Raw genomic sequence first — 15,000 nt, forward strand, 5'->3', positions numbered from 1 at the left:
AAAACCCCCCCCCCCCCCCGACTCTGCACGCAAAAATCTTAAAGCGCAATTGCGCTAATTCGATCAAGATGACACTGGCTCAAAGAAATCAAGCGCCGAACATTTATAGTTGCCTATGTTGTATGTTCCACGTGGCACATTGGAGGGAAGAGGATATATAAAAAATTCTCCCTTTCATCGGGAGAATTAGAGAAATGCTCCTTTTCGCGATCATGCTTCGGATGTTTGAAGCTCGTATATCTGTCCTGCAACGCTGAGTGCATTTAACTCGCTGGAATCCTTAAAAATTTCGCGATAAGCTAAAGCATCGATTCGATATCATGCGAGAGGAGGGAGGAAATGCATTTTATACTCGCTGGCTTTTACGCGCGAGTTTTTACGCATCAGCCTCGCGATGTTTCGTCTCTTAATGCGCGCGAGCGCACGCATAAAGTGCGCAGGCGAGCTCGGGGCTTTATGAGAGAACAGCGCGGGCAGTCGCGGATTTCAGAGGAGTATTCGGTTTACGAATGTAAAACGCGTGAAAAAATAGATGATAGCGCAGGCGGCGGTGATGTGGTGGGTAGCTACACAGATAAAAAGTATATTGTCGCTTTTCCCTTTCGCGTCTCACCCCCGGCCAAACCCCCGTTGGCCCTCCACCTTCCCCCCCTCCCTCTCCAGTCGGAGTTTTTCCAGCGCGCTCTTCAATTCGCGAAACGATTGCGGCATACGAGATATGCATTTCCGAGAATTCGCATCCCCCTATGCTCTCTTCACCCCTCTTCCTCCTCTTTCTCGTTGCGCCTCTCTTTGCACCCCTCGCGCTACGTTCGCTCCCACGCCACTCATTCCGAAACTCATTTCGCGATATGGGATAAACAACGACATTGTCGGAAAACGCGAGCGGAGCTCCAATCCGGAGGTAACTCCGACCCCGCGGCGTACGACCCAATTACCAACACGGTGTATGCGGACGTGCGTGTGTGTGTGTGTGTGTGTGTAACGACTACTTTTTGGGATACTTATAATTTAACGGACTTTTGATACCGTTTGCGATCGGATAGCCGATAAGACGCTTTCCGTAGAATCGTTCAGAGCGTCGTGGCGTCGCCTTGATAACTCGTGCGACAAGAAGAGGAAGATAAATCAAGGAGAATCCCGGCAAACAGCGATACACGATTTTCTCGAACATACATGTACAGATCGTATACAGAGTGTTACAGAATTATCGGCCACGAGAGGGAGATCCTCAACGTCTTCATTTCGCGTAATCGATCCCCGGTGAGCAGAGCGAACAAAGTGTCGGCAAGACTGAGACGGTCGCGGCAGTATCAGACGCAAGAAGTATCGATACTTCGATAGCGGACCACCCCTTATCCCCCATCCGTTCTTCGGTTTTGCTGAGGCTTCTCCCGTCTTCTCTCTCTCTCTCTCTCCCCCTCTCTCTCTCTCGCTTCGGGCTAATAAGGGCGAAACGAGGGTGTCGCGGCGATCCTCGCGCGCGATATCGAATGAAAAAAATTTGTCTCGAGATCAATAAGAACCCTTGCGCGGGGGTGCAGGTGGATAGATGAGCAACTGGGGGACGGGAAAGTGCACCCTCGCGGAGAGCGTGCGGCGGCATCTCGCAGCGGGTACCTCGTACGTATGTACGTACGTACGTACGTACGTTTATCGTGTATGAACTCCAATTTCGTGATGGAAGTGGATTAATACAATTTAATGGCGCCCCGGGAGAATTATATGCGCGCCGACATCTCGTACCTCGATCTTCCTTCCTATCTACGAATACATAGAAATGCCGCGTATACTCGCGTGCATCGTGTACGCGCAGCGAGCATGTATGTGTGCAACGCGCGCGCGCTCTTTCTCTCTCTCTCTCTCTCTCTCTCTCTCTCTCTCTCTCTCTCCCTAGATGTATATCGCGGGCCGCGAACGGCAGGCCGGGCGAGAGGAGGAGAGGATACTATCTCCCGGTATGCTTAATGATAATGAAGATAATAATAATTTAATTTAACACTTGGCGAGAGAAGGAGGTCGCGCTTTTGCATTGATTCTCTTCCGGCTCCCCCCTCTCTCTCTCTCTGTCTCTCTGTCCCTCTCTCGTTCGTTCTCTCAATCTCCTACTATCTTTCTTCACTGTTCTGATTCCTTACGGAGAGTGCAATATGCAAATATTAAAGAGTTGTCGCCCCTCCTTCCCCCCGTTTCTATCTTCGCCGACACTGCTCGGCCTCGGTCTTAATCTTTCTTGTTATTTATCTTGACTGTTTGTTCCTAGTCTCTCGCTACTATCTTCACCGGCGTTTTATCCGCTCCCGCGGTGTCCTCTGTAATTTTTTTCTCCTTTTCCTTTTTTCAATTTTTTTTTATCAAGATCCTTGGCACGCTTGTTCCTCAGGATGTAATTAATTCGCGTTCGTTCGCGCGCGTCTTCTTGCTCGGCCCGCTCGAGAATTGCTTCCTCTCCTTCTCTCTCTCTATCCACCTGCCTGTGCTGACGTAGTGTGTTACATGCATTACGTTTGACGTAGGCGGTTGGTATATATAATGCGAGCGTTTAATTCCTCCGCCCTTAGGCGATAACGACGCGATCATTTTTATGATATAATATTCATGCAACGAGAGCGTCATTGTCCGGAACTGTCCATTATTCCCGTATGCACTTAAGGGAAATCGAGATGATCCCAGTGTATTAATAAATTGGAATTTTTTCTTCCCCACCCACTCTTTCTCTCTCTCGTTCCGCTTTAAGCCGACTTACGTAATAACAATAATATCGCTTGTGTCATTACCTAATGTACTCTCTTACAAGCTAATTTCATACATGACTTTTACGCCCCAATGTTATGGCTCTGTGTGTGATGACGATCTTCTGGCGCTCTCGGGGACTTGCTCTCGAAGCACTTAGTAAATATCTCACACCTTCTGTCTTCTTTTTCACAGACTGCCGACCGTCAGGGTGGATATAAAAAATGTGTATGTATGGCCGCGAAAAAACGGCCGCGCTTATGAGAAATGCAAACGACGTCGGAGGATCCGAGGAACGACTGTCCCGGTCGCGTTTATTTCTGCTCTTATTTCCATACGCTCGTGTACCCGCGGAAAATATGAAGTCGCATCGGCCGGAGAGAGGAACAGAGAAAGTTTGAGCAAGGGGAAGGGGAAGAGAGGACGCGTGCAAGAGACGCGTAATACCGTGTTTAACCCCCCGGACCTTTAACCGGTGCCACCGTTCCGCCAATTTTTCACCGCCGTATTTCCCGGACGATCAGATAGCCGCGTATTGCCCGACGTCTGCGACGCGATTCGAAATAAATCTGAATCCCCCACAAATCGTCCATTACGTGATAGATCGTCCACACTGCGCGCGATACCGCGTATTCCTATATTAGATATTAATCTCTTTCTCTCTATCTCTCTCGCTCTTGCTCTCGCTGCTCCTCGCGCACTCTGACGCTCCCTCCTCCTTTTTCTCCCTCGCTCATTCGTTTAAATTTCATGTAATTTAATTTTCCTCGACTGCTCCTCCCGTACGATTTATCGTTGTGCAAGTGTTTTTTTTTTGTACCGTTATGATTGCCGTACCGATACCATGACATATACAATCGTCCTTGGGAAAATGTCGAGTGGCATCGATGCCCACGATACTCTGTCCCTTTCTGTATCCAAGTCGCAAATCTAATTTCAATCCTCTGTGGAAATTTCTCTTTTTGCGAGCTCGGTCATCTGTGCGCTTTGCGTCATGCTATATGTACATGTATACAAGGTGTCCCACACCAACCTTCCTACTGAAATCACAGATGATAGAAGGTAAAAAGTCACTTGCCATTTTTTAATACGAGCAATAGTTTACAGGTTACTGATTAATTAAGTTTGATGTCTAACATACTCTAATTGGAAGCATAGATAATGCCGCACGCTGAAAAAACATGAACCCTAGCTTCACTGTTCTTATTAATTGGGTGGGAAGGGAGGCAGTGGGAAGAATTTATTAATCAGAATATCAAAGTTTGTCTAAGAGACGAAGATTCATATTTTTTCGGTATACGGTACTATTTGTGCCAATTAGAACACGCCAAACATCAAAATCAATTATTTAAAATTATATAAAATTAATTAAAATTATATAAAATTAATTATTAAAACTATAAATTTATTCAATTAGTCGTTAGTGTTGCTTGTATTTAAAAAAAAAGCAAAAGAGACTTTGTCTTGGTTTGATTTCTACTATCTGTCGTTTCAATATTTGGTGGTTGGTGTGGGACACATTGTACGTGTGTACATATATATATATATATATATATATATATATATATATATATATATATATATATGCCATATCTATAAGTGCAATTCTGATTCTTCAGGCGTCCTTCCACAAATAGAATCCGTTGGCCCCGAAATCTCCCGTGAATTATAGATGACCCAAAGTGGGCTTTGGACTAGTTCATCTGCGCCACCGACGCGGATTAGCGCGGGCAACCGAATTTCGCCATTAATCACCGGGACACGACACCCATTTATTAATTAACTATTTCTTGGCCATAAATACCGCGCGTCGGTGCGGCGGGTTAAGTAAATACGACCGTCGCGTATCGTCGTCGGTATCGATGCGGTTCCGCTGTATTCCGCTTATTCGGCGGATCGGCAAGACCGAAAGCCGCCACGACCGCGGTGGCGTATAAACCGGCGAGGGGGTTGGATGGCATCCGCGGGGTAGGAAAAACCATGCGCCAGCGGCGATGGCAGTGGCGGCGGCGGCGGCGGCAACAACAACGGTGGCGTCGTTGTTGCCGGTTACTATCGACGAAATTACGATACCCAGCGGGGGTGGCTGCGGCGAACTGATCCCCGCGCGATAGTTTCGAGACGTAACGCGCCATTTCGCGCGCGCCCGGCATTAACCCGGCGAGCGAGAGAACGAATGAACGAACGTTCGTTCGTTCATTCGTTTGCTTGCCCATCGGGTCGAAAAATCGCGCCGTTGGGCAAGCGCGCAAGCGCCGCGCTGCGCCGCGCTTCGTCGTCACGCCGCGAGAAATGAGTATCGAATCCTATCGCGAACAGAAATTGCGAGCGGCCGACGAGAATACGGGACGCCCGGCGAATCTGGCTCGAAACCGCAGAACGACATCGGTCGTTTTAGTTTCGCTCCGGGAAGACGTCGTTGCGCAATACGTAACCCGTGACCTTTATGACCATTGCGACCTCGACAGATAAGAAGTTGGAGAATCAGAAAAAACATTATTTTGATATACTTTTATTAGACGCGATATCCGTTGTGTGCGTCTCTTCCCTCCTTCACCGAGAAGATTCGCAATTATCTCGATTGTGCTTTTATTTAAGTAATTGCATACTTAAGTAAGTGCGGTGCACTTTTTCGATGCAAAGGTGTCAAACAATGTGATCAATTTGCGCTCGAGAATTATCGGAAACTAATGAAGTTATCATGCTGAAATTCTTGACCGCGTTCGATCAGTTTATTTACCGCTTAACACGCGGAGTTCGCGGAGTTTACTTGGGAGACTTGCCTCATAGGCCACTTCATGCCAACCCGATTCTCCCCTCATTTCATATGTGCCATTTATATTTTAAAAACCGAAATGTACTATTAAAATTTGACTATATTGAAAGGAAAAATAAAAAATATTTATCGGTGTGAATACTTATAACATATTTATTTCAATTTAAATCTGTTTTATTTAAGTGGAATAAACAATTACTTTAATGAAAAGCAACTTTATTTTAGTAAAACATGTGTATATTTTTCATTTAAAAGAACTTTTAATGTAAAAATACGTAAAAAATAAATGTAATATTTTTGCATTGTTAAAAACATAATAATACTTAAAGGTTTTTAAATGATAAGGAAGGAAAATATAATATTGTCTCCATATACAATAACGCAAAATTTGATTGCATGGATATAGAAAAAAGAAATCGCAAGTTTTCCGACGTTTATTCGCTATTAATGTGCTATTAGCAGTGTGCAAAGTATCTCGTGACCTGACCTCGGCGTTACGATTTGCTAAACACGAGATATCTCATGTGAGCCGTTACGCAATGTGTTAACAATGATGAGTGAGACCTACTCCCGCGCTCTCGCACATCGTGTGAAATTGCTTTTGACGTTTCTCTGTGCCCCTCGTTATGCTCGTAGCGGAAATAAAATGCGAAACAAACGAACGACTCGTCTTTACGTTAAAGAGTCTGCGCGAAATGAACGCTAAAGCGATTAAATCCGAGCTACAGATTCGACTGGTCGCTACCGGTCCGACAGTTTAACAACTCCTGTATGTCGTTTCGTTGTTTGTTATGCTATTATTGTACACACTCGACTAATGACTGCAAGCGGGTGATGGTTTAGTCGTGATATCGGCGCGACCGACGCTCTCTCATCGCCGACGCTCTGATCGTCGGTGGTCTACGCTTCGCCGTCGTTTGATTTTAATTGCCGGCCGTAAAGGTGCTGCACGAGCGGCCGAAGTGCCGCAATTAAGTTAACGATGCAACTTTTACTTTCATGAAGTATAATTCCGCGAACTACATTATATTATATTATTCCGGCCGCGTCTCTCCTCTACGGCCGTCCTCTCGCCGGCGTCGCGCACGCGCATTATTTTCGCTCGTGCTTTATACACGAGGACGGCGTATAACCGCCATCGCCACTGCTAAGTATCCGGACGCGCGACTGCTATCTGGCTCCTCCCGTGTATAAGGTGTCCCAAGTTCGCCCGCACGTCCTTTCATCCGCGCGGATTCTTTGACCAAGTTGGCGCAGACTTCTCTCCGCCAAGAAAATTTGGATTCGACACCATCTGCGCGCTCCCTCGCAACTTTTTGATACTCAACATTAAATATCTTTGTAAAGCCACGGAAGTTCCGAGCGAGAAGTGAAGTCTACTCGAAATTAAATGAGGAATAAGTTATCGCGTCGCGCATTCGCGCTTTTTCGAGTTTAATTCTCGTCGAGAATCTCCGAGATTCTCTCCGCGTCTTGCAGCAGAAAAAAAAGCTGTGCGGAGAGAGCCGTGGTTATTAAAAATTGAACGATCTGGCTTTCCGCGGTATCGTGTCCGCCGTTTCGAATCTGGAACACCCTGCGCGGCTCTGGATATTTCAATATCGTGTCTTTAACACAGGGCCTAGTGGGTTCTAACGCGGCGAAGCGTCGCTGGTACCGTCCTCGGCGTCATTAAACGTCGCGGCGCGGTGGCATTATTTTACAAGCGCCGACGTAGTTACGTTCAATCAAGCGATTAAAACACTGGCGTCCCACGTCGCACCGACGTGTAACGCGTTTTAACAATCTATAAAAGTTAACGTTATATACGTGCATCTCCCCCGGTTGCGAACTTGTTATACGGGTGGGGGGGGGAGGGTGGCGCGCGGGCGCCCATCCACGATAAAAGCCACCGAATATTTATCACCGCTCTTATCATCGACGTTATTATTGGCCTTATCGGCGATCTCGTCGATTCGATGTTATTATTTTGCCGAATTTATTACACCCGGTCGAATCGAAATTTTCACCGTGACCACACAGAGAGAGAGAGAGAGAGAGAGACATCGTTTCGCACCTTCTCACACCCCTTTCCCGCTCCCGTCGCCGTGCTATCGAAATTAGGGGAGTGAAGGCGAAATCACGCGGCGCATAAATGTCGGACGCTGGCACGAGTCGCCTCGAGATCGCCGCACATCTGTTCGCCGCACCACGGGGATCCCCCTTAAGTGCATAACTGATGCACGAGATCGACACGGTTCGGCGATACGCCGATGATTCATGAAAGTCGATTCGCGCAGTGCCGCAGGCGTTAGGGATGTTACCTCGATATACTTGCACGCGCCAGCGAAGCACTGTATCCGATAGCTCATGTCGGAGACGAAGTATCGATACCGAAGCAAGAGCAGAGGTGTCCTAACCTTCGTTACTAAGTAGTCCAATGTGGAACAATGATGAGGCGTAGGTGTGCTGGGAAGAGTCGGTATAGAGAGAGTAATCACGGGTCAACGTTATGCTTCTTGTTTTTTCAAACACTTCACATATAGTCATGATATTTTGGACTTACTACTTACAAAGTACAATATGGGTCTGACAGTACCTTTGAACCATCACAACTTTGTTGGAAATCGATATGTTTGAACACATTTTGTTTTCAGACACATAGAAAAGTCTCAGCTATAGTGGAGCAATAAAAAAGTAAAATCTGCAAACATAGTGGCGCGCTGTTTTGAAATTTTTTCAGACTCTTTATGAAAATTGGTGAGGAACGGAATATTTGTTTAGGTTTCACAAACTCAGCATTGTATGTGAGGATTGACCACGTTGACTGAAATGATTTCCATTGATTGTACGCTAACCGGCAGAATAGCCTTGACACACAAAGTAATTACACTGAAGAAAAACAGATAGAAGAAATTCAATTCTCAATTCAATTCAGAGTTACACAAATTTTGTTGCATAAAGTGAAATCGAGTTAAGTCAATAAGTGAATTAAATCATATTACCAGAATCTGACTAAAAAATTGAGGCATCGAAATTTCATAACACACACACATATAATGATAAAAAATTAACGAAATAGTTAAATGTGTCAATGTAATTAAAACGTAGAGAGTTGTATGTATGATGTAGATGTTTTTTAACTGCTGAAGGTTTCATCTAACCGCATAATACGATCAATTTTGCTTCTGAAATTTTAAGTAAAACTTAAAATACGATAATACGATCAATAATGTGTTGGATGAGCTTTGTCATCGCTTCATTTAACTAAAATGTAAACTTGTTTTATACAGATATGTTTTTGAAGAAATTAAATTTTGCTGAAACGATTAGTTCATTATATCAAATTGAAATCAAATACATTTAATTCATTTTAAGTTGTCAAAACTAATCTTTCGCTTCATTGTTGATTATTAGAATTTCCCGTATATTATTATGCAGGTACAGAATCACCTATCACTATGTAAACTTTACATATTAATGATCAGAAATAAATTTATATGGTTCCAAAATGGTAACCTAATTACCTGATTATTCTGTCGATTAGTGTACAAGAGATTAACTGATGATTGAATTAATTTATGGACACTATGTATATATAAAAGGGACATAATTTGAAATATTTGTACCTTTTACCGCGCTTAAACAGCTTCGTACAAAGTATTATTTACATTTAATTATTTTTTATACCGCCGTTGTCACTACGTTGTAACGATGCGATTAATTAATCAATGCAATCAATTAATCTACGTCAGTAACAATTAATCAATTGAGTTCGACGATAAACAAAGATTCGCAGAGTGATGTGCGAGCGACCTGACGAGATGTCCGTGCGAGTGTGTCGTTCGTCAAAAATGCCCGGTATTGCTCGAGAACGTTTCCATTGTACTCGGCCGCAGGACTACATATCTCGGACGTGTTCTCTTAGGATCAAGAGGAATTCATATACGCGATGAATTGGACGATGACCGGGTCCGTTATCGCGCGACCAGATTACGGAACGGTATGCATCTCTCGCTCGCTCGCACCCGCTCGGTTGATCTCCTGGCGCGATAGTCTCGCGGCTATAACGACGCGCCATTTCGCGTGCCGCCAGCATTAACGCGCGCGCGCGCGCGCGGCTGACACTCAACCCCTGATGAACAATTATCTTACGAAGCTTAGGTCGCGAGCTCGCGAACCCGCTCGCCGGCGAGGAACGTGCGCGGGTGGTGGAGACGCACGTCCGCTCATGAACCGCTACCGGGAAATGGGTCGCTGTAATGGCCACGGTAAAGTCCTCGTGAAAGTTGCACGGTTGTTTATGGTCGCGCTACACGCACTAAGCCGAGGCGGGGGTGGCTATGGCGCTCCGCTCCGCCACGCTTCGCTCGTCCACGCGTGTAAACGCCCACGACGCGCACGTCGCAACACGGATTTATCCCTCCCTCGCTAACCCCCTCCCTCACTCCCCCTGTCCCACCTCTCCGCCCGCCTGACGTTCCTCCGCATCCTGTTCCTGCTACCTCCGTTTCCCTCTGTCTCCACTCATCCCCGCACGATAACCGGGTATAAGCGTAAAAGTGGTAAACGTCGCGGTAAAATAACGTGGTGTGCATGCATTTGTGTGCACATTCGTACACGCGTGTGTATGCACGTGTGTGTGTGTGTGTGTGTGCACGCGCGCACGCTGAATCGCGATGACCGCGCTTGATTAAGGGAAAACGTTCGAGGGACGCGGCTGTTACCGAGTTACGCCCGCGAAAAGAGAGGTATCGCGCGTGTATTCGCTACGGATCGGTTATGATAACGATAGCCGCCGATATCGGCGGTGCACACTCGTACGTTCGGGACGTACAGCGGACGGCGAGCAGACGCAGTCTCGTGAGTTGCCGTTATGTGAGCGTTTACGGGCGATCGAACCGCGATGGTTCAAGCGAGGAAGAGGAAGGGAGAAAATGAGAAAGAGAGAGAGAGAGAACGAAACGCGCCGGGAAAAATATAGCCGGCGAATATCGAGAGAGAGAGAGCGATACCGTATAACTCCGACAGTGCGAAATGAAGTTGCATAAGATGCGACGAGCGTGTGAAAAATAAGACTCTTCGGGCGATCGGCTACTTGTCTTTTTTGGCCTGATATTCATTCTTTTGACGAGAAAAGATAGGACGCACGGCATCATGCGTTATTCCGCCTGTGCACGTTGCATTCCACCCGTCTTTAAAACGCTACTTAACGAAGTTAATTTTAATTATTGTTAGATTAATTCTCTGGTTAATCGTGAAGGATTTTATAGTCTTTAGGATTTTATTTTATTCATTTCTCTCTTTCGCGCGCACGCTGGGGTTTTATTATTTATTGATTATTTAAAGAAAGAGGAGAGCACACTGTAATCTGTCATTATGACACCCGAACACGTGAATGTGCGATCCGGAAACGAATATGTACGATTACAAAATACCGGTAATCTAATTATTCTACGCGTTAAGGTTATTCCGCCGATTAGCGCGCGCGTAAACGTTGTCGCGTCGCGCTATCAACGGCATAATCTACGGTAATGAAAAGCGGGAGCCGTTGCCGCCGCTCCAGTTGACTCTCCGGATCCGAATTCAGTGACTCCCGCGGTCGCGCGCGCAGTTTCATTTTTGCGCGAGAGCGATGGAGTCGGATGAAATTAGAGTTCGTAGACGCCAAGTTTCGCACGACGACGAGAATTAGGGGGAAATATCGAGATGAAAGGCATTGTTTCGCGAGTTTGCGTATCCAATTGTGTATCTGCAGGATCGTATCAGCAAGGGCAATTAGTGCATTGTATTAATTTACGACGGATACAGCATTGCTTTAATTAAAACAATTGCAGCGGTAGCTCGCTGCCTCCCCTCGCCGGTATGACACGCAAACTCGAAAATTAGCGTGAACGAGTAGTCGGGACACCACAGCCGCCGCCACCGCTTCACCATCGCCATCGCCGCGCTCGCGCTCGATTCCCGTAATTGCCCGCGTCTTGTCTTCCGTGAATTGTTTAAGGTGGCCGCTAACGACGATCTTCGGGTCAGCGTCGTTATTCGGGCCAATAAATCGAACACGACGATCGACGAGTTCCACGGAAGAACGGGAACGTAACGAACCGACGTTCTGACCGAGGGGGCACGCCCCCCGTCAGAGGAAAATTACGATTTTCCTCCGCGAATTCGCAGAGTGATGAACTCGCGTCGAAATTTTCTTTCGGTGTTAACCCTATAAATTTTCTCGAACTCGGGAACACCCTGTACAAGTTATTGCTCCAATCTGATAATACACAAACGCTTATGTAATGCAATTATTTTTATCCATGTTGAACCGCTCTTAAAAAAGGACTCGTTTCGGAATTGTTTAATATTCGATTATCTGAATATTCCATCGGTATCTTTTCTCTTGATTTCAATAAGCAGTTTATCAATCGTGCAATTTACTCAACTGCAGATGGAATATGCACGATAAGCAAATCTTGAATAATTCAATAAAGATTAATAGACAAGTTTAAATAACGGATAAAGAAAGGCAACAAATTTTCCTTCTTCATAAACTCTTTTATTTTTTATTCTTTTCATTGACGTTGGAAGTTTGTGTATTAAATGCAGATTTATTCATCTGATGATATATGATGTATCGCGATCAGGATCTCTCGGTATCCTTCGTCTTGACTTCCTGATGCAGCATTCACATTCCTGATTGTACACCGCCATGTCACTAGCTTATGGCATAAACATGCTTTTGCATAGATATGGATTTCATGAGAAAAACACGTTTTAACTAATGCGATAACGCCGAGAGTCCAGTTGAATATTTTAAGAGCTGGCGTACGGAATATTTTATAAATGTAATGTAACACTCGGCACACACTCGGAAAAATACGCTTCGCGTAACAATACACAAAATAAAGGGCAAAAACAGCCTACGTCATCCCGCGTGAATCGTTAATCGTCACGTCATCACTGAACGATCCAGTGATAATAACAATTGTCACTTTCAAAACATCGTGGACCTTCAAGGCGGATCAAACCGGTCTTTGCGCGTCGCGTACCTTCGCTGGATGTTTCCAGTATATTTCGAGCCAGCGAGCGATGCGCATCTCGCGGGCATCCGCGTTTTCGTTTCCCTCGGGTAATCAAAACATTTTGTTGACTCGCGGAATACTTAATCAGGCTCTCATCATCGGCATCGCGTGATTGAACACGTGTATTCGCAGTCAAATCTCACATACGCGAGTGTCAGTGTTAGTGCCGGCGCACTACGACGAAGCAGTCACGACGCTGAATCGGGAAACCAGGAATGAAGGACGCGGGCAGCGATACATCATACATTTCCAAGGTGTGTCAAATCATTTATTGTGCAGGTTTCCGTTTTTGACGGGTGTTTGATGAATTTATCGGGAAATGAGAGATACCCGAGTCGAAATTTAGGGCGGCATTGATAGTCCATCAGCAATTGAAATGTAGTTACGGCTTAATCAATCTCTAATTATTCGCCAACTTGTGTATCAGTATACTATTTCATACCAAAAATAGATCTAAAAAATTGAATAACGATCCATCGAGGATGAAACTGCAATTAACTGTGTTCTCAGATATTTTTAAAATAATTCTAACTATGAATACCGGTCTTAGAATGTAATATAAATCCCGCAAATGCTGATTTTTACGTTCAACAATGCTCCTTAAGCTGCGAGCACGATCTTGTTTACATCTGACGATGCTTTTCTTCATTTCTGTATAGCCTTATTATTCAACGAAATTCAAATTTAATCCTCTATCGATAAACACAGCATTATTGGACACAGAATTGTTATCTTTGCCTTTATAGCTTCTTGTTTATCAGCTCTTTTAAGAGTTTCAAAACCTATTGAGACTTTCAAAAGAAAGAGAACAAAAGATTACGAGAATAAAAATACATTACTTTATGCAATCACACCTTAATCTTTATTTAATATTTTCTCATTTTACATATTCTGTCTGCAGCTTTCTAAATAAATTATATAATTGTAATTATAATTATATAATTATAATTTAATAATTTATATAATTGCTGACTTTATAATTATAAATGATTTTATAATTAATAATAAATGTAACTAGAAATATATATTTAATTAGAATATTTAATTATATATATTATTTGATTATATAGATATTGATAATAATAAGCGCAAATAGAATATGTAATAATGAAATATTAAATAATTCTTGATTGAATGCTTTTCTGAACTTCAACATGAAGCATAGTAATAAGCAACTATTTGTAGCATCAAGGTAGGACTTGAATAGATTTATATCAAGATTCTTTACTGGTCCTTCAAATTTAACGAAATTTGTAGAATTAATGAAGAACCAAAAATTTCGACTCGGCGCATTTCTCGAGAAATATCTCGAATAACGAAAAAATAAGCGATCGGCCGCACTCGAGGCATTGTTTCCGAAAATTTCTGAATCATTGAAAGTTGCGAATCATCTCGTGCTAATGACAATATATCTGCAGATACCTTATCATCGATAGATCGATAGTCACTAAAAATTTTCGACCAGCCACATTTGCTTCTATCTCTACGCGTTTCTCACGTTAGTCAATAAAAAAAAAACAGGGGATGCGTTTTCTGGAGAGATAACGCGACGTCAAATCTTGAGAGGTAACGTCGATCTATCAGCAAAGGGCACACTCCATCCCAAAACGTATGTGACTAGTCGAAAATTTGGAGTGACTATCGATCTAATAGATGACAAGGCATCCACAGAACTGCGTACAGTGTTTATTCCAATCTCCTTATACCTTTCTTCACCGTTATCCCTCGAAGCGAGACTATTCACGTCGCCGACAGTCGCGTCGTACGCGCGCGAGACACTCGAGCGCGATAATAACGCGACTTCATTAAAGACGCGGTCGCGGGCTTGTCACGATGATTTAGGTTTTCGCCTCTCAGGCAGCTTTATAATGCCGGCCGGAAAAATATTTCCAGTATTTAAATCTGCCGTTTCGCGGCTTATACATATGCATCGTTTACGAAATTGCGAAGGCAACACCCGCACACCGCGAGAGAAAGAGAGAGAGGAAGAGCGAACGTGGGAGAGGGACGACAAGGGAAAGGACGACACTAGAAATTTCGAATTTAAACGAGCCTATTTGGATTCCGCAGCCCCCATACATTTTTGCCTTCCACCCCGTTCCCCCTCTCAGTCGGGAGTGTACGGCGTACGCGGCTGGTATCCGACAATCGCGGCGACTGGTAATCAAAATAATCGCCGGCGAGGCGCATTCGACTCTCGGCGAATAATTCCGGAAACAATTTCCGTGTCGTGCGTTACGCGCGTTGCGTGTGACGCGAACGCCGAAACGCGACATTTCCCCGCCGTGTGTCCGCGCTGTACGCGCGCGCGCGTGCGGGATGTTTCGTTTAATGTTTCGAAATAAAATTAGTGATTTACGGCGTCCGCGACTTTATCGCAACCGATCCACAGCCGCGGAATTACGCGGCGTAATCCACGAAGATACGGCGCAGCTTCGG

General features: G+C 44.7%; 1 protein-coding gene across 3 annotated transcripts in view; it reads left to right on the forward strand.

The window, feature by feature from the left end:
- Nucleotides 1-15,000, forward strand: part of LOC116850545 — a 163,253-nt gene that overhangs the window by 15,727 nt on the left and 132,526 nt on the right. The window contains exon 1 of one of the 3 annotated variants that reach the window (XM_032828953.1): nucleotides 10,337-12,815. The exons of the other annotated variants lie outside the window; for them this stretch is intronic. The gene's annotated coding sequence lies outside the window, so the exon portion shown is untranslated. Of the gene's footprint in view, nucleotides 1-10,336; nucleotides 12,816-15,000 lie in introns of those variants that run through there. 3 annotated transcript variants of the gene reach the window in all.

The sequence above is a fragment of the Odontomachus brunneus genome, unplaced genomic scaffold (genome assembly GCF_010583005.1).
Source record: "Odontomachus brunneus isolate Ranch 3 - 2012 unplaced genomic scaffold, Obru_v1 Obru_scaffold_148, whole genome shotgun sequence".
NCBI classification, from domain to species: Eukaryota; Metazoa; Arthropoda; class Insecta; order Hymenoptera; family Formicidae; genus Odontomachus; species Odontomachus brunneus.